Here is a 17808-nt window from a genome sequence, read left to right as displayed (position 1 = left end):
AAAACGAGGGAGCTTGTACAATGTCTACTGTTGTTTAGCAGATATAGCACCACTTGATGTGGACGCACTCACGTTGGCGCCTAGTGGAACATCTCCGTACCGACGATTGACGCCCATGACCAGGATTTAACCCTTGCGGTAGCTGAAGTTCTTAACATATACGTGGGCACCGCATATGGTGAATCGCGCGCAAAGATGGCATCAACAAGCACATAATAAACACTGATACTCGATATGCATTCCTTCAAGGCGTCGTGAAACGCGAAGAGAAACGCTACGCGTGTCGTGTCTTCCCTCTTGTCTAGCCGTTAATTCTCACAGGGCGAGCGCGGAACGCGGTGCTACAGCCCAGGCGAGCGTCGGAGAGCTATTTTTCGATATGGATAGATGCTATGAGCACTGTACTATGAGGGAGGCCTGGACCAAAGCTGCCACCTCGCGGTGTGTTAAAGCGTTTACGAAATTACACTTCTAATGGAAACGCGCCGAACGGGACGGTCGTAGCAACGGCGCATTTTATTTATTTATTTTTTTTTTCGAGCCTGGTGGCACACATGTCACCGCCCCGTTATAATAGGGACTCTCATAGCATCCATCCATCCATCCATCCATCCATCCATCCATCCATCCATCCGTCCATCCAAGAGCACTATGAGAGGAAAGTGTGAAAGATAAAAGGCGCGTCCATGTAGGCTACGTAATGTCTTTAGCGGTAGCTCAGTGGGCTAAGCGCCCGCCAGACATCGTCGCGGACCGAGAGGTCACGGGTTCGACTCCTGTCAATAGAACATTTTCTTATAGTTTTCTTTCTTTGCCATCTGATGGCGTTCATTTTGTTGACGTATTTCCGTGACGGAAATACATCATGAAAGTCTTGGTGGAAAACTGCGCATTTGGGGTGGCGCTGAATTGACGTTTAAACAGGTAGTTTACGTGGTTGTTCCCGGAAAAACTTTGTCGTCGCTACACACTTAGAAAGCCTGAAATGAAAAACACGTACGTTGTTAAGCAACTTTACATAAACGCAAGCTAGAAACAAAGAGTGATTATATATGTGGGACATTCCATGCCAAGTGTCCCAGACGTGGCACTCGCACATCGTAGATCTTACTGATAAAATTTGTGCCTTTTTCCTGAGCCACATGGAGTATTGTGGCAAAATATTTTCGCTCGAAAAACCTTTTGACGACCGTGGCGCCCCCTCGAAGTTCGCTTGCATTTGTTAAATTGTGCCTAATAGAAAAATGTGTATAAAATCCATTTTTGTGCGTTGAGCTTTGAAACCGCGCTTGCGCTATTGCAGAGGTTCTGTTTAGTTGTACCATTTATCAATTCCGGAATTTTTATGTTTCGCTACCAGCTAAATATTTTCAAACACTACAAAAATCTTCGACGTTCGTGATTTTTCCTGAGCTATCTAGAACTCTCCCTAAATATTCTTAATAATAGTATGATTTTCAGGAAAGTGTACTGTAGTAAAAAATGTTGAGGAGTGAAATAGGCTTCATATCTTCCCAGGAAAAATTGTGAAATTAGAGAAAATATGCGATTTGTCACATGTTTGAGGGTATTTTTCATACTGATGCGGTCCAAGTAAAAATTCTCGTCATGCGACGTTTGATAGAAGACTTCACTGGTAAGTAATGAAGAAAATCTAACCGAATCATTTTTTTTTTTGTTTTAAGGAAGAACAAAATTTTTGAATTTCGCCCTCCGAACGCGCCCGGCATTTTTTTGTTGCTACTTCGCCTCAAAGCATGTGGTAGCCCTTGCAGCTGACACTCGTCACATACGGCGGAAAGATGCGAGATGTATGTCAGTGGCTCGTGAGTGGTTGAAAGTCTTGTCGCGTTGGTGTCAATGCTCTATGTGGCACAGGAAAAAGGCACAAATTTTATCAGCAAAATCTGCGATGTGCGAGCGCCACGTCCGGGACACTAGGCATGGAATGACCCATGTATATAAGAACACGGGTCTTCCCACTACAAGGAAGGCTTGATATCTAAGACGCACAGCCCATGCGCTCAACGCAATCATTTAGGTTGAAGAAATAGGATTGAATTAGACTACAGAACTTTTATTAAACAACGTATGGTCATACAAAGAAGTGTTTACCGCATCTGGATACGTAGCACCAGGCTAGTGCGGCTCCATGCTACAATGGCACATAGAAATCTACAGGCGCCAGATACACTTTTATAACAGTCTAACATCATATTAGGTTAACAACCGATACATCAAAAATTAAAACATCAACCAGATGTATATGTAAGTATAACAGCACATCAGGTTAGCATACAAAACATAGGTTAACACTTCTAATACAGTTCTTTTTAATCACATTTAAACATCACATGAAAACCATTACAAGAAAAGCCAACAGTGGTTTAAGAAAATAAGTGCATTCGTAGTGTCTCGTCTTGAGTTGTAAATACAAGAAAATGGAGCAGTAAAGAGGATCATTGTTAGCTAAAGAGTTTTACACACTTATCCAACGAAACAAGGGTATTGGTTCGAGTGGCTCGTATCTTTGTTAGACACAACCTAGTGATGCCCAACGACAATGATGCCGAGGAACGCATAGGGAACTTTATTTAGACGAAATCCTTAGATGCTTCATCAAACGCGAGAAGTGACTGTCGGCAGGGTCCGCGGACGCGGTCCACCAGAATATCCTGTCCTATTGCAATCCTATCAATGTCGATTGCATTCGTTCTGTGCATCACGCGATGTTTATAGGCACGCCATTGAAAGCATTTGCAAAAATTTACGAATACTGCATCCCTCTGTACAAGGTCATACACGTTTATTACGAACATCAATAGTTAGGTCAATAAGTTGAGGATGTACTCTCTAATATCCATGCTGATTAAGATATAAATTGTTATTCTTTATGTAGTGCAATAACTGAAAGAATGGTCAAATAGATGGTCATTTGTTTTCTTCACCTACTTTATACATAGGTATCATATGCGCAATTCTTCAATGGCCTAAAACACCGGTATAGTCAAGAGACTGTTGTAAATTAGGAGGGGTACAAATTATATGCGTTATTTAGTAGTTTTGAACAAATCTGTTCTTCTTCCGTCCGGTCCTGGCCTTGAAAGTGACGCGTCTCTTGGGTGTTCTGGCGTGTTTTGTGTTGGCTGTGTATACCTCTTACAAGAAAGGCAAAACAGGATAAAAATTGAAATATACGCAATTAAAGCTGTGTGATGCCAGCTTTCTCGAAGCGGCTAATTATTTGCTCTAAATTTGTTCATCGCTTGCAAACTGCATAAAGATAGCGATACCGATTTTGCTTTTAACGAAATGGTCTGGATTGGTTGACGCCGATGGACCGCTTATTTCTTGAAAAGCGTCTTCGTCGTTTCAAGGTCCAGTCACTACTTAAAAAGGACAAACTTCGCAATCGCCGCAGCGCCGCCTAAGAGGAAACTGCAGGCGGTAGTCCAGAGTGATGGCTCGATGATTTCCTTGACCACGGTCTTTGCGTCGGGCTGGTCCTGAGGCACCTGTATTTCCAGCTGATTCAGCAGCTTCTGCACCCAGATCTGGCAGTTGTTCTGCGTCATGTCGTACTTGCCGAAATCGCGCATTGTTGCAACGACATCCACGATGATCCCGTGCGGTATTTTGTACTGTCCCAGACATTTCTGCAAATAACGAGTGAGCGGGAATATATCAGTCTGCAGGCATTTTGCGCAACATAGCGGAACTCCAAAGTTGCAAGTGAAAGCAACAACTCTGGCAGCGAAACCGCGTAAGAAATTATACATTACAGAGTTTTAGCATCACACAAGTCTCACCATGCTACATGCTAAATAATGTGGGGGTGTGTTTTTGGAAGAAAGTGCTCTCGAGTACTGGTGTGATATTGTACACACACCGGGACTCGCACAGGTGCGAGTACCAGTGTGATAGTATTGACTGAAACCTCATAATTACAAAGTTAGATATGTGCTTCCAAGGGATCGACCTTTGCACAAGAAAATTCGTGAATCGAACACGCATACTTCAGACTTGTTAAAGGGGACCTAATAATTATGTTATCTGGGGTTTCACATGCCAATGCCAGGTATGATTATGAGACGCGCCGTACTGTAGGGCTCCCAAAATATCGACCACCAAGGTTTCCTTAATGGGCACCTAAATCTAGGTACACGGGCCTCCAGCATTTTGCCTCCATCGAAATGCGACCGCCGCGGCCTGGATTGAACCCGCGACATTCGGGACAGCAGCCGAGCAGCACAACCACTGTAGCACCACGGTGGCTTTACAAGGGACCTAGAACTTTTTTTACAGCAAAAGCTGCTGTGAGATCACAACGGCCGGTTTTGGTGCCGTATTCGTCCGCCGCCGGTGTCTGTAACCGCTATCCCGAAAAATGAGAAAGAAGATTAAGAATCGGATGGCAATTGAACCCGGTCCTTCTGCGTGGCAGTGGAGTATTCTACTAGAGCCACGCCGGTGCTTGGAACTCCATTGCAAAAATACCCTATACAAGCGTCATGTCGGGCAAGAGTCGCGTTAACATACGTGACATAGAGTGTTAGAAGCGTAAAATAACAACCAGGCGTCATAGATTGCGAATTGCGCAACAAGTGTAAGGTTTAAAGCTTCCCACCCACTACAAAATGCTCAGCCATAATTCTTCATCGTCATCAGCCACAGCAACTAGTGCACACAGTGCCTTACAGATGCGTAGCGGGTACCTCACTTCTCTGCAGAATCACGAAAAATGACATAGTGGGTGCTTCCCTACTTCACAAAAATTATGATTAATGGCGTAGTGGATACCCTGCAAGTGTACTTGGATTAGTTGCCCCAAGAGAGAGAGAGAGAATTAACTTTATTAAAGGTCCTGAAGGGGCTTTCGCTGTGAATGTGCTGTGTGCTTCGCGCAGGCCTGGCGTTTTCAACGTATTCAGAAAACGCCCCATTAATATTCATATTGTTTGTTTCAAGTTCACTAAATAAAAAATTCTGCAGATTCCACGGGTTGTGGTAATCGGTTTCATGCGAAGCAGTCAGCGAGTACTTTTATGCTGTACTTTATGGCTTTGAGCCAAGCGTTACGAGGTCGATCAACGTGTTCTTGTAAGTGTAGTAGCTGTGTTCGCAATGTGGGCTTACCAGGAACGTCGACAACACTGGCGTTTAAAGGGTAACTCATGGTGCGACTTAACGTCAGCCCTCACGTTAGAGTGCATACGTCAGTATTATCGAAACTAAGTGCACTTTATGACGCAAGCATGTGAATATCACACGTAACTTGTATTTATGTATTCCTCCGGGGTCGATCAATGCTTCAATATAGCTTGCTGAATCATAGGAATACCAATGTAATGTTTATTAGACTGCTATAAAAGCGGAGCCAACACTGGCACCACAGACGTTAATCTGATATGACGCCTGTATCGTAGGAGTAGATTTGTAGTGTTTCTTGCTTTCTTGTAAAATTAGATAGCCAGCACCACAACCAAAATTCACGTTGCACCGACATTACGCCTGCAAAGGCAGTTTTTCCCAACCAGTGAATAGACCTGGCGCGGCTGTGTGGTAGAATACCCGATTGCCTCGCAGAATGCTTGGGTTCGATGGCCGCTGGGATCCTAATTTTTATTCTTTCCATTCGTCGGGTCAAAGCTGCTGAAGTGGGTTTTTCTTAACGCTCTCGCATTTAAATTACCAATGTCTATTCTCGCCGTTCTTAAGTAGATGCAAACTGTCAATCACCCGTGGCGCCTACCCCTACACTGCAGCGCGTGGTAAACGGGCATGTGCCACACGTGTCTGGAGAAAAGGGTTTGACGACATACGTGGCAGGATTTTCACGTTATTCATGTCATGACCCGAAACACGCCAGCTGCTTAACGAAAGACGCCAGATGTTTCTCCTCTCCTACGGTCCCCCCCCCCCCCCTATCTTGCCTCGCGGCGGAGCGGCGCCGACGCAGGCAGCGTCGCGGCAGCGCCTTGATTGAAAAAAAATCACAGCATATCCACGGAGTGAATGATGATGAGTGGGCGAAGCTGCGGAGGTTCATCGGTAAACCGTGAATCTTCCGTGAATTCTGCCCAGTACATCATCACCGACGTGAGATCGGGCGCGTTTATACTAAAGGTTCGATGAGAGTTATGACGACTTGCAGCTCACTTTAATTTTACATGTACGCTGTGAATTTTCATTGTTTAATCACGCACAGGAGAAATCGCACACACGCACTACCTTGGAGGTCAAAATCCAGTGCCTATATATACGGGGTGGTCAGTGAACTGTTGTGCAGCGCGAGCGGTCGGTTTTTTCAATGAAGACGCTGCCTGCGTCGGCGCCGCTGCGCCGCGAGGCAAGATAGGGGGGGGGGGGAGAAACCGTAGGAGAGGAGAAACATCTGGCGTCTTTCGTTAAGCAGCTGGGGTCTTTTCGTTTTGCTTAGAAACATCTAGCGTCTTTTCGTTTTGCTTTTAGAAAACATCTGGCGTCTTTCGTTGGTTTATTCAATCAATCAACGGCGTTTTGAACAAAAATTTTATTGTTTAATCACGCACAGGAGAAATCGCACCAGGCACTACCTTGGAGGTAAACAATGGCTGCTAATGGGAATGAGAGACAGAAGAAGTCGGCTTTTAGGTAACACTTACACTTCTACTAACGTTTCCTACTGGAACATGCCAATGGCTGCTAATGGGGAATGAGAGACAGAAGAATTCGGCTTTTAGTTAACGCGCCCGCTGCGAATTTTTTATTGTTCAACAACGCACAGGAGAAATCTCCCACCGGCACCACCTTGGAGGTCAAGATCTGGTACTAGCGTTAAGACTGGTTACGCACTACGCGGGGGACGAACGGGTGCCGCTTTAGGAGCTTCGCCCATAAAAACCGACCGCTCGCGCTGCACAACCGTTCACTGACCACCCCGTATATATAGGCACTGGATTTTGACCTCCAAGGTGGTGCGTGTGTGCGATTTCTCCTTTGCGTGATTAAACAACGAAAATTCACAGCGTACATGTAAAATTAAAGTGAGCTGCAAGTCGTCATAACTCTCATCGAAGCTTTAGTATAAAGGCGCCCGATCTCACGTCGGTGATGACGTACTGGCCAGAATTCACGGAAGATTCACGGTTTACCGATGAACCTCCGCACCTTCGCCCACTCATCATCATTCACTCCGTGGATATGCTATGATTTTTAAAGACAATAGTTTTCTTGGGATACTTAAACGCAGAAATTCTGGTCTGTCCTTCTGTCTGTCTGTCTTTCTGTTTGTCGGCACGTCCCTCGATTCAGCCACTCGGCCAAAGTTGAACCACTTGCCCAAGGGCCAGCCGTCTTGAACTGGTACGGCTGTTCATACTTGTGAACGTTGTCGATAAAAAAGTAAATATCATGCATATCTGAGGTGCAACATCACTAGGTAAGGTGGCGTGTTCCTTTAATAGAAAATGCATACATACGTAATTTTAAGGACCCTAGTTTCTTAAGCTGCGCTGAAAATGCGACTGCGCTGAAATTTGCCTTCCTCAGTGCCCTCCGCACGAGCTCATTGTTGTGTTTCGGTTTCGGTTCTGTATTGCACAGTACGAATGCCATGGGTCGGTGTTGAAAAACTTTAGTTTTGAGAAGGCCAAGAAGGTGAAAAAAAAAATATTTAAAAAATGAAAAAGCAGCGTTGTGGGCGGCCTTCAGGCTGCCGGTTGTGGGCGCCGCTCTGGCATTCCTGTTTTACCCAGGCGACGTGTAAATAAAAGAGTGTGTGGAGAGTACTTATTGAGTGCGGGCGTTTCTTCTGCTTCTGCGCTTCGCGCCAAACCGCGTGTTCGGGCTGGCTGGCGTCCCCGCCGGTCGCGTTGGTCACCGCCGGTCTTCGCCTGCTGCTGCGCCGGGACTACCAGCACGCAACACAGCACTCATGTTTTCCGACGTATTGCCAGATGGCGTCCATATCTCACACAGCGCCTCTTCTATCGTCTTTACACGACATTTGCAGCGAAGCACGCAGATACGCGGCCAATTTTTTTTAATGAGTTTTACGTACCAAAGGATGAAGGAAGTTTTAATTAAAAATAACTTCATATCGCTTTGTTTTACGCTCGGCAAACAAGCATCGCGAATCTCAAGAACCTAATCCATCCAAAGCAAATCCGAAGCCCGTACTTCCCATCATTCCCGTGGTGGTTGAAGCGCCGTTCAAGGAGTCCGCGTAGACACTAGCGCCAGATTCCCCTTTAGGCGTTATAGTAAGACACTCTATGCCTTTAACCAGCTAGACCAAAAAGCCACATTTACAAACTATATTCAAGCGTTGCTCGACGCTGGAGGAATACGCTAACGAACGTTACGTATGATATTCATATCATCGAACCGTAAAGTGAACTCCGTTTCGATGATACTCATGTCTGTGCTCTAAAGTGAGTGCTGACGTTACGTTAGACCATAAGTTACCCTTTAAATGCCACTAGTTGATGTGCCTGCTAAGGCCACGATGTGCACACAACTACTACGCTTACACAAACGCGTTTATCCACCTCGTAACGCTACGCTCGAAGCCAAAAGATGCAGCATAGACAACTACTAGCTGATTGCGTCGCATGAAACCAATTCCCACAAGGCGTGGGGTCTGCGGAATTTTATCACCTGCGCTCACGGTTATGAAAGCGCTGACGTAACTTCTTTCCCCTTGCCACTCCTCCCTGTATAGCTCGCAGCGTGCTCGTCGGGTAGAGATAAGAGAGAAAGCGCTTAAAGTAAAGAGAAAAACGACTCCTTTCTTAGTAGTAAATTACTCTCTCACAATTCCAAAATCACCACGCCTGTTGAGAAGACGCTTGGTCGCGCAAAAAGAAAAACGCGCAAAAAGAAAATGCAGGTGTTGACACCGCCTTGTAGTTCCCGCACCAGTCGCCGTGACGTCATAGATTTGGACTGAGTATACTAAGGCCCTGCGTCGTTCCTAATCGGTGCTATTAAAGTACATTGTCCTCTGAGGGGGGCATAGACTTAGCATACCAAGTTTTCAGAAATTTTTGTTGAGCTAATATCGCAGAAATACGAAAGATACACTTTGATCTCCGTGACATCACGCCCGGCCATTTTGGCGCGAAATTTAACACGTTCAGTGCGGCGTCGGTCACAGGTGGGTCACGGCCTGTGCTCCTCCTACGCGGCCGCGATGTCACGAGTATGCCTCTGCTTGCGGATGCGATAACTTCATCACACTTGTACGGAGAAGTACGGTTCTTGTTGCAAGAGGTTATAAATAATCAGAAGAATACTTTTCTGGAGTTAGATGCCGTGACCCACCGGTGAACCACGACGCACTCAATGAAAACGTTCTCATGCTGCATGCGGTGTGACCCACCGGCGGTGACCCACGCTCAAGAACTCTCTGTCATGTGCTGCTGTCTAAGGTTTGAGAATGCAACGCAATACATATATTTTTATTGCATTTGACGTGGGACGGCGATGTTGTTTTTAGGGACCAGAGTGCCGACCTATTTCTCTATCGTGTTACTCGCCACCATTTTGTTGCGGTTTTTGAAATACGTTTCACTCGAATAAGTATACATGCTTTCTTCTTGCTGCTCCCATACATTTTAGCGCTACTCATGGATCATCTTGCCTTTTACGGACGCAAAAGGAAGCACAACACAGAGGAAAGAAACGTGTGTTTGTGTTCTCTGGTGCCAGAAACTTCAGATTTCAGCATAGCTCTACGCGAAAAAGGCAAAACATAGCTGTGTGTCTTTCAAATAAGCGCGCCAAACGCCAGCCACAAAGGTAGCAGCGCCATCTCTTTGGCGCGAATGAAACAGGCACAGGCGTGTGACCCACCGGTGGCTCACGGCGCACCTGGAAGATATGCCGAGTTGCCTACGGGTAGGTCACTCCGCACCTAAAATGAGACCTGAAGAAAGTGTGCCGCAGCGAACGTGTTAAAAAAGAAACTTTGGCCTTGATCTCTTTCCTCTGTTAATAAACTCATGATAGTGAAACCAACGACATTACAGTTTTCAGAGCACAATTTATCAATCTAAGCCAATTCATTTTATCACTTTAGTGTCCCTTTAAAGCATGCGACAAATCGCTGTAACTCAGCTCGTTCTTGACGGATGCGAGAAATGTTTCCTGTAATCGACTCGTAAGGCAATAAACTCCGATACTGAGATCATACGCTGACTACTTGGAATTATGATTCATGACCCCTTTAACGTTGCTAATTCAATATCTTACTATAATGAGCCTATACCTCTTGATATTACAGAATTTACCGACGTTACCTGCAATATACTTGTGAAGCGTAGACACCACACCACATTCTTTCTTATCAAGGAATGGTATTAAAAGAGTTCAGAAGAGAGGGAAAAATAAAATAATAAGAAAGAATATCAACGAATATGAAATGTGCAAGTGGACGTGACCATAATAATGAGGAATGTGCGAATATGCGAACTTGTGAAATATATATATATATATATATATATATATATATATATATATATATATATATATATATATATATATATATATATATATATATATATATATATATATATATATATATATGCATTTTCGATGGAGGCGAAAATGTTTGAGGCCCGTGTACTTAGATTTAGGTGCACGTTAAAGAACCCCAGGTGGTCGAAATTTCCGGAGCCCTCCACTACGGCGTCTCTCATAATCATATCGTGGTTTTGGGACGTTAAACCCCAGATATATATATATATATATATATATATATATATATATATATATATATATATATATATATATATATATATATATATATATATATCTCCTAGCGAACGTCTATCTATCGGAAAGGTTAACGGCCATCACCGCACCCTGAAGCTATTTTGAACAGGTAGCTCGATCAGTGCGCAGACTAGAAAGAGTGCAGAGTAAAAGTGCGAATCGCAACATATGCTTGTACCTTACTTGATCGATCGAATATAAGGCGCGCCCGATGTTGAGGATCACAAAAAAAAAGGCAAGCCCAATTCAGCCTCACATAAAGTGAAATTTACTCTGCTGGTAGTTCCCTTCCTTTGGTGTTCCAGAATTGAGCACGCCTCGATCGTGTGCCGATTAAAGGACCGTTACCTTGACAAGCCCGGTCTACATGGAGTTTCTTGAGAACACCTACAAGCTTGTCATCGAGGTCCAGATATTTTCTCATTTTCGGCATGTAGAAACTTTTCCTGGTCGACGTGTAGCTTAAGATCTTCCTATTTTTGCACCACTCACGGACACACGTTTGGGGCACGAAAAATAGACGCGACGTAGCTGTCCGCCGCGGGCCAGATAACTTTCCTCTGACATGAGATTTCATAAAGAAATAGGCGCCCACCATTTCCTCTTAGCTGGGGACAAATTTGACGCAGACAGACCTTAGCGGAGCACGAATTGCGCCCGTGCGGGCTAGCTGTAAAATGCGTTCTGTCGCCATTTTGTGATGGCGCCGACGTCACTACATTTGCCAGCAATGATGCCAACCTAAGGCAAAGTTTTATCCCCAGATCGACCCCAGAAAATTTCCCACACTACAAGAAATATCGCTATCGTAGGGGAAACAGCGCGAGGACCAGGACAAAAAAAAAAGGCACACATACAACCACACGTAGCGCTGACTGGTAACTGAAGTTTATGGCGGCGAACAACGTAAACAAATTGGCCGCGTATCTGCGTGCTTCGCTGCAAATGTCGTCTAAAGACGATAGAAGAGGCGCTGCGTGAGATATGAACGCCATCTGGCAATACGTCGGGAAACGCGAATGCTGTGTTGCGGGCTGGTAGTCCCGGCGCAGCAGCAGGCAAGACCGGCGGTGACCAACGCGACCGGCGGCGACGCCAGCCAGCCCGAACACGCGGTTTGGCGCGAATCGCCGAAGCAGAAGAAACGTCCGCACTCAACGAGTACTCTCCACACACTCTTTTATATTCACGTCGCCTGGGTAAAGCAGGAATGCCAGAGCGGCGCCCTATGGCACTCGTACAGTGCAATACTGAACTGAAACCGAAACACAACAATGAGCTCGCGCAGAGGGCACGGAGGAAGCCAAGTTTCGGCGCAGTCGCATTTTCAGCGCAGCTTAATAAACTAGGGTCTCTAAAATTACGTATCTATGTATTTTTATTAAAGGAACACACCCCCTAATACTTACCTAGTGATGTTGCGCCTCAGATATGCGTAATGTTTGCTTTTTGATCAACCATGTACAAAAGTATGAACCTAGTGAGCCGTTCACGATGGCTGGCCCTTGTGCAAGTGGTTCAACTTTGGCCCAGTGGCTGAATCGAGGGACGTGCCGACAAACAGAAAGACAGACCAAAATTTCTGCGTTTAAGTTCCGCAAGAAAGACTATCGTCTTTAATAAATGCATATCCACGTATGAGCCAACGTCAAAGAAATCAAGAACAGACAACAGAAGAAAGAACAGAAGGAAAACGGAAAATGATACATGTACTCCGATGTAAAAAAGCTTTGAGCGCATGACACCAATGGCTAACATGTTTCACCAGCAGATAGATACACAATTTCCTTGTCAGTTAATAAAACAGAAGGAGTGCTGACACATCTATCCTTTAACATAGCAATTTTGTGGGTATTTTTGTGGGTCGCTGATGGCCCTTGTTACGTTGTACTGGTGTTCACGAAGCCTCTCGTGAACACCATTGTACGCCGCAATAAACTTCAGTTGCCAGTCAGCGCTACGTGTGGTTGTATGTGTGCCTTTTTTTTTTGCCCTGGTCTTCCCGCTGTTTCCCCTATGATATGATCAACCAACTAGCCGACAACGCACCCTTCGAAATGTCGCTAGATTGACTTTTATTGCGATAGCAATTATATGGACTCTCTCGGCTCTTTTTTTGCCGTCTGCGTCGCCGTCATGTCCCATTATATATATATATATATATATGTGTGTGTGTGTGTGTGTGTGTGTAGGGCGCATTCGAGCGGGCCACCCCTCGCACCGCAGCGCGCGGCGTTAGTCGGCTCGGCCATAAACCGTACGTCCTACAGCGGGCTAACGGCGAGCTATTTATATACGCCGTTTACCACTGGCGGTACACCGATCTCTGTGGCATTTCAGCGTGTTCTCTGCATTGCTAGCGAGATGGCGCGAAAGGCGCGCTTTATAGGGGTCGTCGCCCCGCTCGTTGCAATGCGCGCGCTCCGCTAAAGACCATTCGTACTTTGCCCTATACAGGGCGTATAGTCGCCCGCGCTCGCGCTTATCTCTTGATGGGGGTGGTTAATTCGTCTTGTGCTTTCGCCGGAAAGTTTGCGTTGATGTTACAGAGAGCACAAATGTCACTTCTCTTGCTGCAGCGGCCGCGTTTGCGAAAAGAGCGCGCTGCTCAAACACAAGGAAGTAACAACTATGACAGTTGTTAGTTCACGCTCGTACTGTGTATACCGGTGCGTTCGTTTCGTGCGCCCTTCTTTGTGTTTGAGCAGCACACTTTCAGTGTCGAGCTGTGAACGCTGTTAGTTCGCGTTCGAGTGTGTGGTTTCTTCCCGTGCGACCTTAGCTTCAGCAGCGCGTTGGCACGTTTCGGGCTGCTTGTCGTTCTTCGCGCTACATTCCAATTTGTTGCTATCAAATTTATTGCTTCGCCCTTGCGGCGAAACTGTGACTTTTTAATATCTTTATTCACTCTCATTCACTTTCAACAACAACTAAAGATAGTTCGCTCTGTGGGCTATTTCTTCTGAACCTTATTAGAAAATAAAAAGCACCATATTAGTAGTAGCTGAAGGTCTTTCTTCTATATATGTACGTTTTCTGTGGAGTAATTGCACAACGGCTTTCAGATGGCGCCATTTGCTACACTGACAGACAAATTTGTCAATGGTAGATTTCTGGCCTTATTGGTGCAACATATTCAGTGCTAAGCGCAGAACTTTCATGACTGGACGGGACAGGAAGGAACACACACACACACACACGCTAAGTATCGACAATGCTTTATTCGAAGCCGCATCAAAAATACATAGATGTGATTATAGAGTCAGGCATGCGCATACGTGGAGGCGTCATGGAATGACAGTTCCATTTTAGTTAACGATAATGAAGGTGTGCCGATGCCATTTTCGCCTAACTTACGTATAGTGGCTGATTCAATATTGAGCCGCCTGATTTTCAAGATTGTGTCAGCACACCTTCATTACCGTTAGCTAGAAAGGAACCGTCAAATTCCTTGACGCCTCCCCGTATGCGCACGCCTGAGTGTCTGTAATCACATGTATATATTTTTTTGCAATAAATCATGTTTGAAACATGCAATAAAGCAGGCTTGAAAGTTAGCGCTTGCGTGTGTTCCTTCCTGTCCTCTCGCGTCATAGCACCGAATAGGAAATTTGTGAAGTTCACTTTGCCTTCTCATTGCATGGATGTGATCACCCGGGTCGATTGCATGTCCGTCGCGCCTTTCTAATGCTTGCGGCTTGAGAGGTGGCGGTTCATTTTTAATTTTCTCCATTTGCAATCAGCGTTGCATCATTTGCAGTAAAAATACAGGGGCCCCCTTTTTACTGATTGATAGCATCCTGTGTACTTTCGATCAGCTTCCCATCAGGCAAAATATCTTTCTCATTACCTTCGCTCGGAAACACTGAATACACGATCACAGTCATTTCGTCTCTTTCCCTCGCGCCGTTTTTATCCCATGTGAAAATGTTTCGAATGCCCGGTTGGATTATGAATCCAGCCGGACATTCGAAACATTCGAAACGGGCCCAGCAGAACACCAAAGCTCTCCTAAATGAAAAACAACGAATAGCGAAGATTATGAGCTTTTCTAGTTGAACACGCCTCATTGCTCAATAACGCCTGTCATTGGGCCGCGTAATGTAACGTTCCCATACCCTACAAAAATCCCTAGATTCAATAAAGAGGCGCCAAATCCCTGAAAGAGATCGAAAAGCCCTATATCTAAGGCTAAATCCCGAGTTGGCAGCACTTTCTACCAGGGACGGTCAGCTGTTGTTAATCCCGTGAACGTGGTTTTGGTTTCGTACTCGATCGACTTGTTTTGCGCAGCGTGCTTTCCAATAATGTCTTCGCGCCGCGAAATCAGCCTGCGATATGAAATTCACTTGTGTCACCCCAAAAACGACTGAATATCAAGGTTTCCAGGCTTGTCCCAATATTGCTCGTTACGTCGCCCGCGTCACTGCGCGACAGCTAGCAGCACAGTTTCGTTTTCACGCGGCGGACAGCGCGCTACCCCCAGATCTACGGTTTACCTTGCGAAAGTAATTGTTTTGTTTTTGGCCAGTTTTTCACGACATTAAAAATTAATTTTAGAAAATAAGTAATAAATAAATTAATAAATAAAAAATTATTATTTAGCAGGGGTTTAATATGGACCGTCCAGAGAAACCAGAAGTACCGAAAACGCCAAGGGTAAAAAAAAGCACACAAAAATGTCATTGATTGTAGAATAGGCTTGTTTATCATTAAGGTAAACTGTACATTGATTGTACACTAGGCTGCTTTTGAAGTGCATTTCGCAAATGCGGACCTAGTTTCTCGATGTAACGTTCTGGACTGTGTAATATCCATGAAATGTCAAAAATATGGCGGTGTCAAAAGTGTCACCGCAAAAAACAGACGCAGGCGTTCGTAGGTGCCTTCTATATCCTTCAGAGGCCCTTTTACCACACTTCTTGTCGGGGTCCTTTTTTTCTAACAGAATAACCATTGACTCTACTTAGGCATACTTTGCCATTAATGAACAGATTGCTGAGCCCTATGAGGTGCTATTTCAGTGCAACGTATTTTTTAAAATTAATAGCTCTGCGTACAGCATTATTCCAATATTGTTTACCACACGATATTATAATGATATATAAAAGCATATGTCTAAGTATTGCTGCGCATGCAGTGTGATGCATATGTGACTCACGTGCATGTGTACTATTTCTTTGATTTCAGTGCAATTTTCCGCGAATCGTGTCACAAGCAGACGGCCAGTGAGTGTGCTTAAAACATCCCATAAACAGCATCACCTGGCTCAAGCTGCTGATAAGTTCAAGCAGCTGTGAACACAGTCAGTCTATACTACGGAAAGTCGGAAGCTGGTGAACGGAGGTATTTGGAGGTATAGGAGGTATTCGAAAGAGTTAATATGTCACATGAGCTGCACTTTTAAGGTTGCTCAACGCAGCAAAACTAGTACAACGGAAGAAAAAAGTGACAAGGTCTAAGGAGCTTCATATTTCAAGCTTAAGAACGCAGCGAACCCTTTGCCATAATCGATACCGCAGAGAGTAATGAGATGAAATGAGAAGCATTCTACAAGAGGATGAACGCAGCAAAGGCCGCTACATACATGAATATATGCAGAATCACACACGAATTAAACATATACATGAATGAGTAATCAAGTCTCAGGTAGTAAACATTCCAAACTAGTTCACACAGCAAAGCTTATGCCAGGACATATGCAACAATATTAAGGTCACAGGAGCTGCCCAGTCCTAGTTGGTAATGAAACAGCTGTGACAAAACAGATACTAGTGAGATTGTCAACTCCTTAACCACTTTCGACAAGAACAGCTCGTCCTTGCCAAAGTGTTTCAAAACCGTTTTGGACAAGTGTGGCTCGTCCGCTTGAGATAATATCTCCCCATGAGCGTTTTGAACGAGACTCGCTCGTTTCTAATATAGTTCGTGTGTCGCTTCATAGATGCGAGCACATTTATTTTATTTTAACCGCCATTTCACATTTTTGCGCAACTTTTTTTAGAAAATTTTGTCCAGTGAAAGCGACGTGTGCGTTGCTCGTGCATCGTCACGAAGAAGAAGCCTTTCGAAATTGTACAGCTCTTCAGGTGCTCATTATTCAGGTACCGAAGTTTACTTTGATGACTTGACATGTTATATTCGCCAGTTTTTCGATGATTAACTAATTTCGCGAATCGCGAAAAATACTAACGGCGATGGGACAACAAATTTCGTTATAAAAATTTGACTTATTATACGCTTCATTTTTTTTTCGTCCGTCAAACCATGCTTTTCAGAAACAATATAATCAATATCAAGTTGAAAAAGTTAACATCACAGACTGAAAAGCTCAAAAAACAAAAAGGTTAAGGGTTTAGGGTCACAGCACCTGCACATATGAAGCTGGTCAATACAAAGGAGCTCTGCAGCAATAGATACTATTAACAGTAGTAATGCGACAGGATCTTCATATTTTAACTGGTCCATGGCAAAAAAGCTGTACCAGAACAGATACACGAAAGCGAAATAAGTTCACAGGAACTACATATTGCCACGCCCGCTTCTTGCTTTATTTTTCATGTATTCTGTTTTGACCAGCAAAGACGGTTATCAACGCTCGACGCTGACCGCGCTGAAGTGTTCGAGAAGCTTCGCGATTGTAGTAGATCGCGTTGTTAAGATTGCGCGCAGGACGCGAATAGTCTAGATTATTCCACAGCTTGCGCGACCACCAGTGATAAGACTGGAAAGTTCGATGCGTGATGTATAAAAGACGGCGAGTCCCAGCCATGAGCAGTTTATCGACGGCCGACGCCCTGTTCGCCGCTATCAGTGCACAGCGTGTATAGCTGTAGTTTGACTTTCTGTTTCCCGACCACAAGTTCGGCCAAATAAAGAGTCTCATCTTGGACACGCCGCCTGCGGCCTTCGTCAACGTCACGACCCCGTGATAATATATCAAGCTGGTTCAATCTACAGATGATTTAAAGGGACAGATACATGAATGAATAATAAGGTCGCGAAAAATGCCCATTCCAAGCTGGGGAATGCGCCAACAGCTGCTAGAAA

General features: G+C 44.8%; 1 long non-coding RNA gene across 1 annotated transcript in view; it reads left to right on the top strand.

Moving 5' to 3' along the window:
• The window catches only part of LOC125758079 (uncharacterized), a 49192-nt gene extending 38475 nt beyond the window's left edge, over window positions 1-10717 (top strand). The window contains exon 2 of the long non-coding RNA XR_007415817.1: window positions 10641-10717. This is a non-coding gene — a long non-coding RNA (uncharacterized LOC125758079). The remainder of the gene's footprint in view (window positions 1-10640) is intronic.
• Window positions 10718-17808: the final 7091 nt, after the last annotated feature.

Source organism: Rhipicephalus sanguineus, chromosome 4, assembly GCF_013339695.2.
Source record: "Rhipicephalus sanguineus isolate Rsan-2018 chromosome 4, BIME_Rsan_1.4, whole genome shotgun sequence".
NCBI lineage: Eukaryota > Metazoa > Arthropoda > Arachnida > Ixodida > Ixodidae > Rhipicephalus > Rhipicephalus sanguineus.
This window is presented reverse-complemented; position numbering and strand designations above follow the sequence as displayed.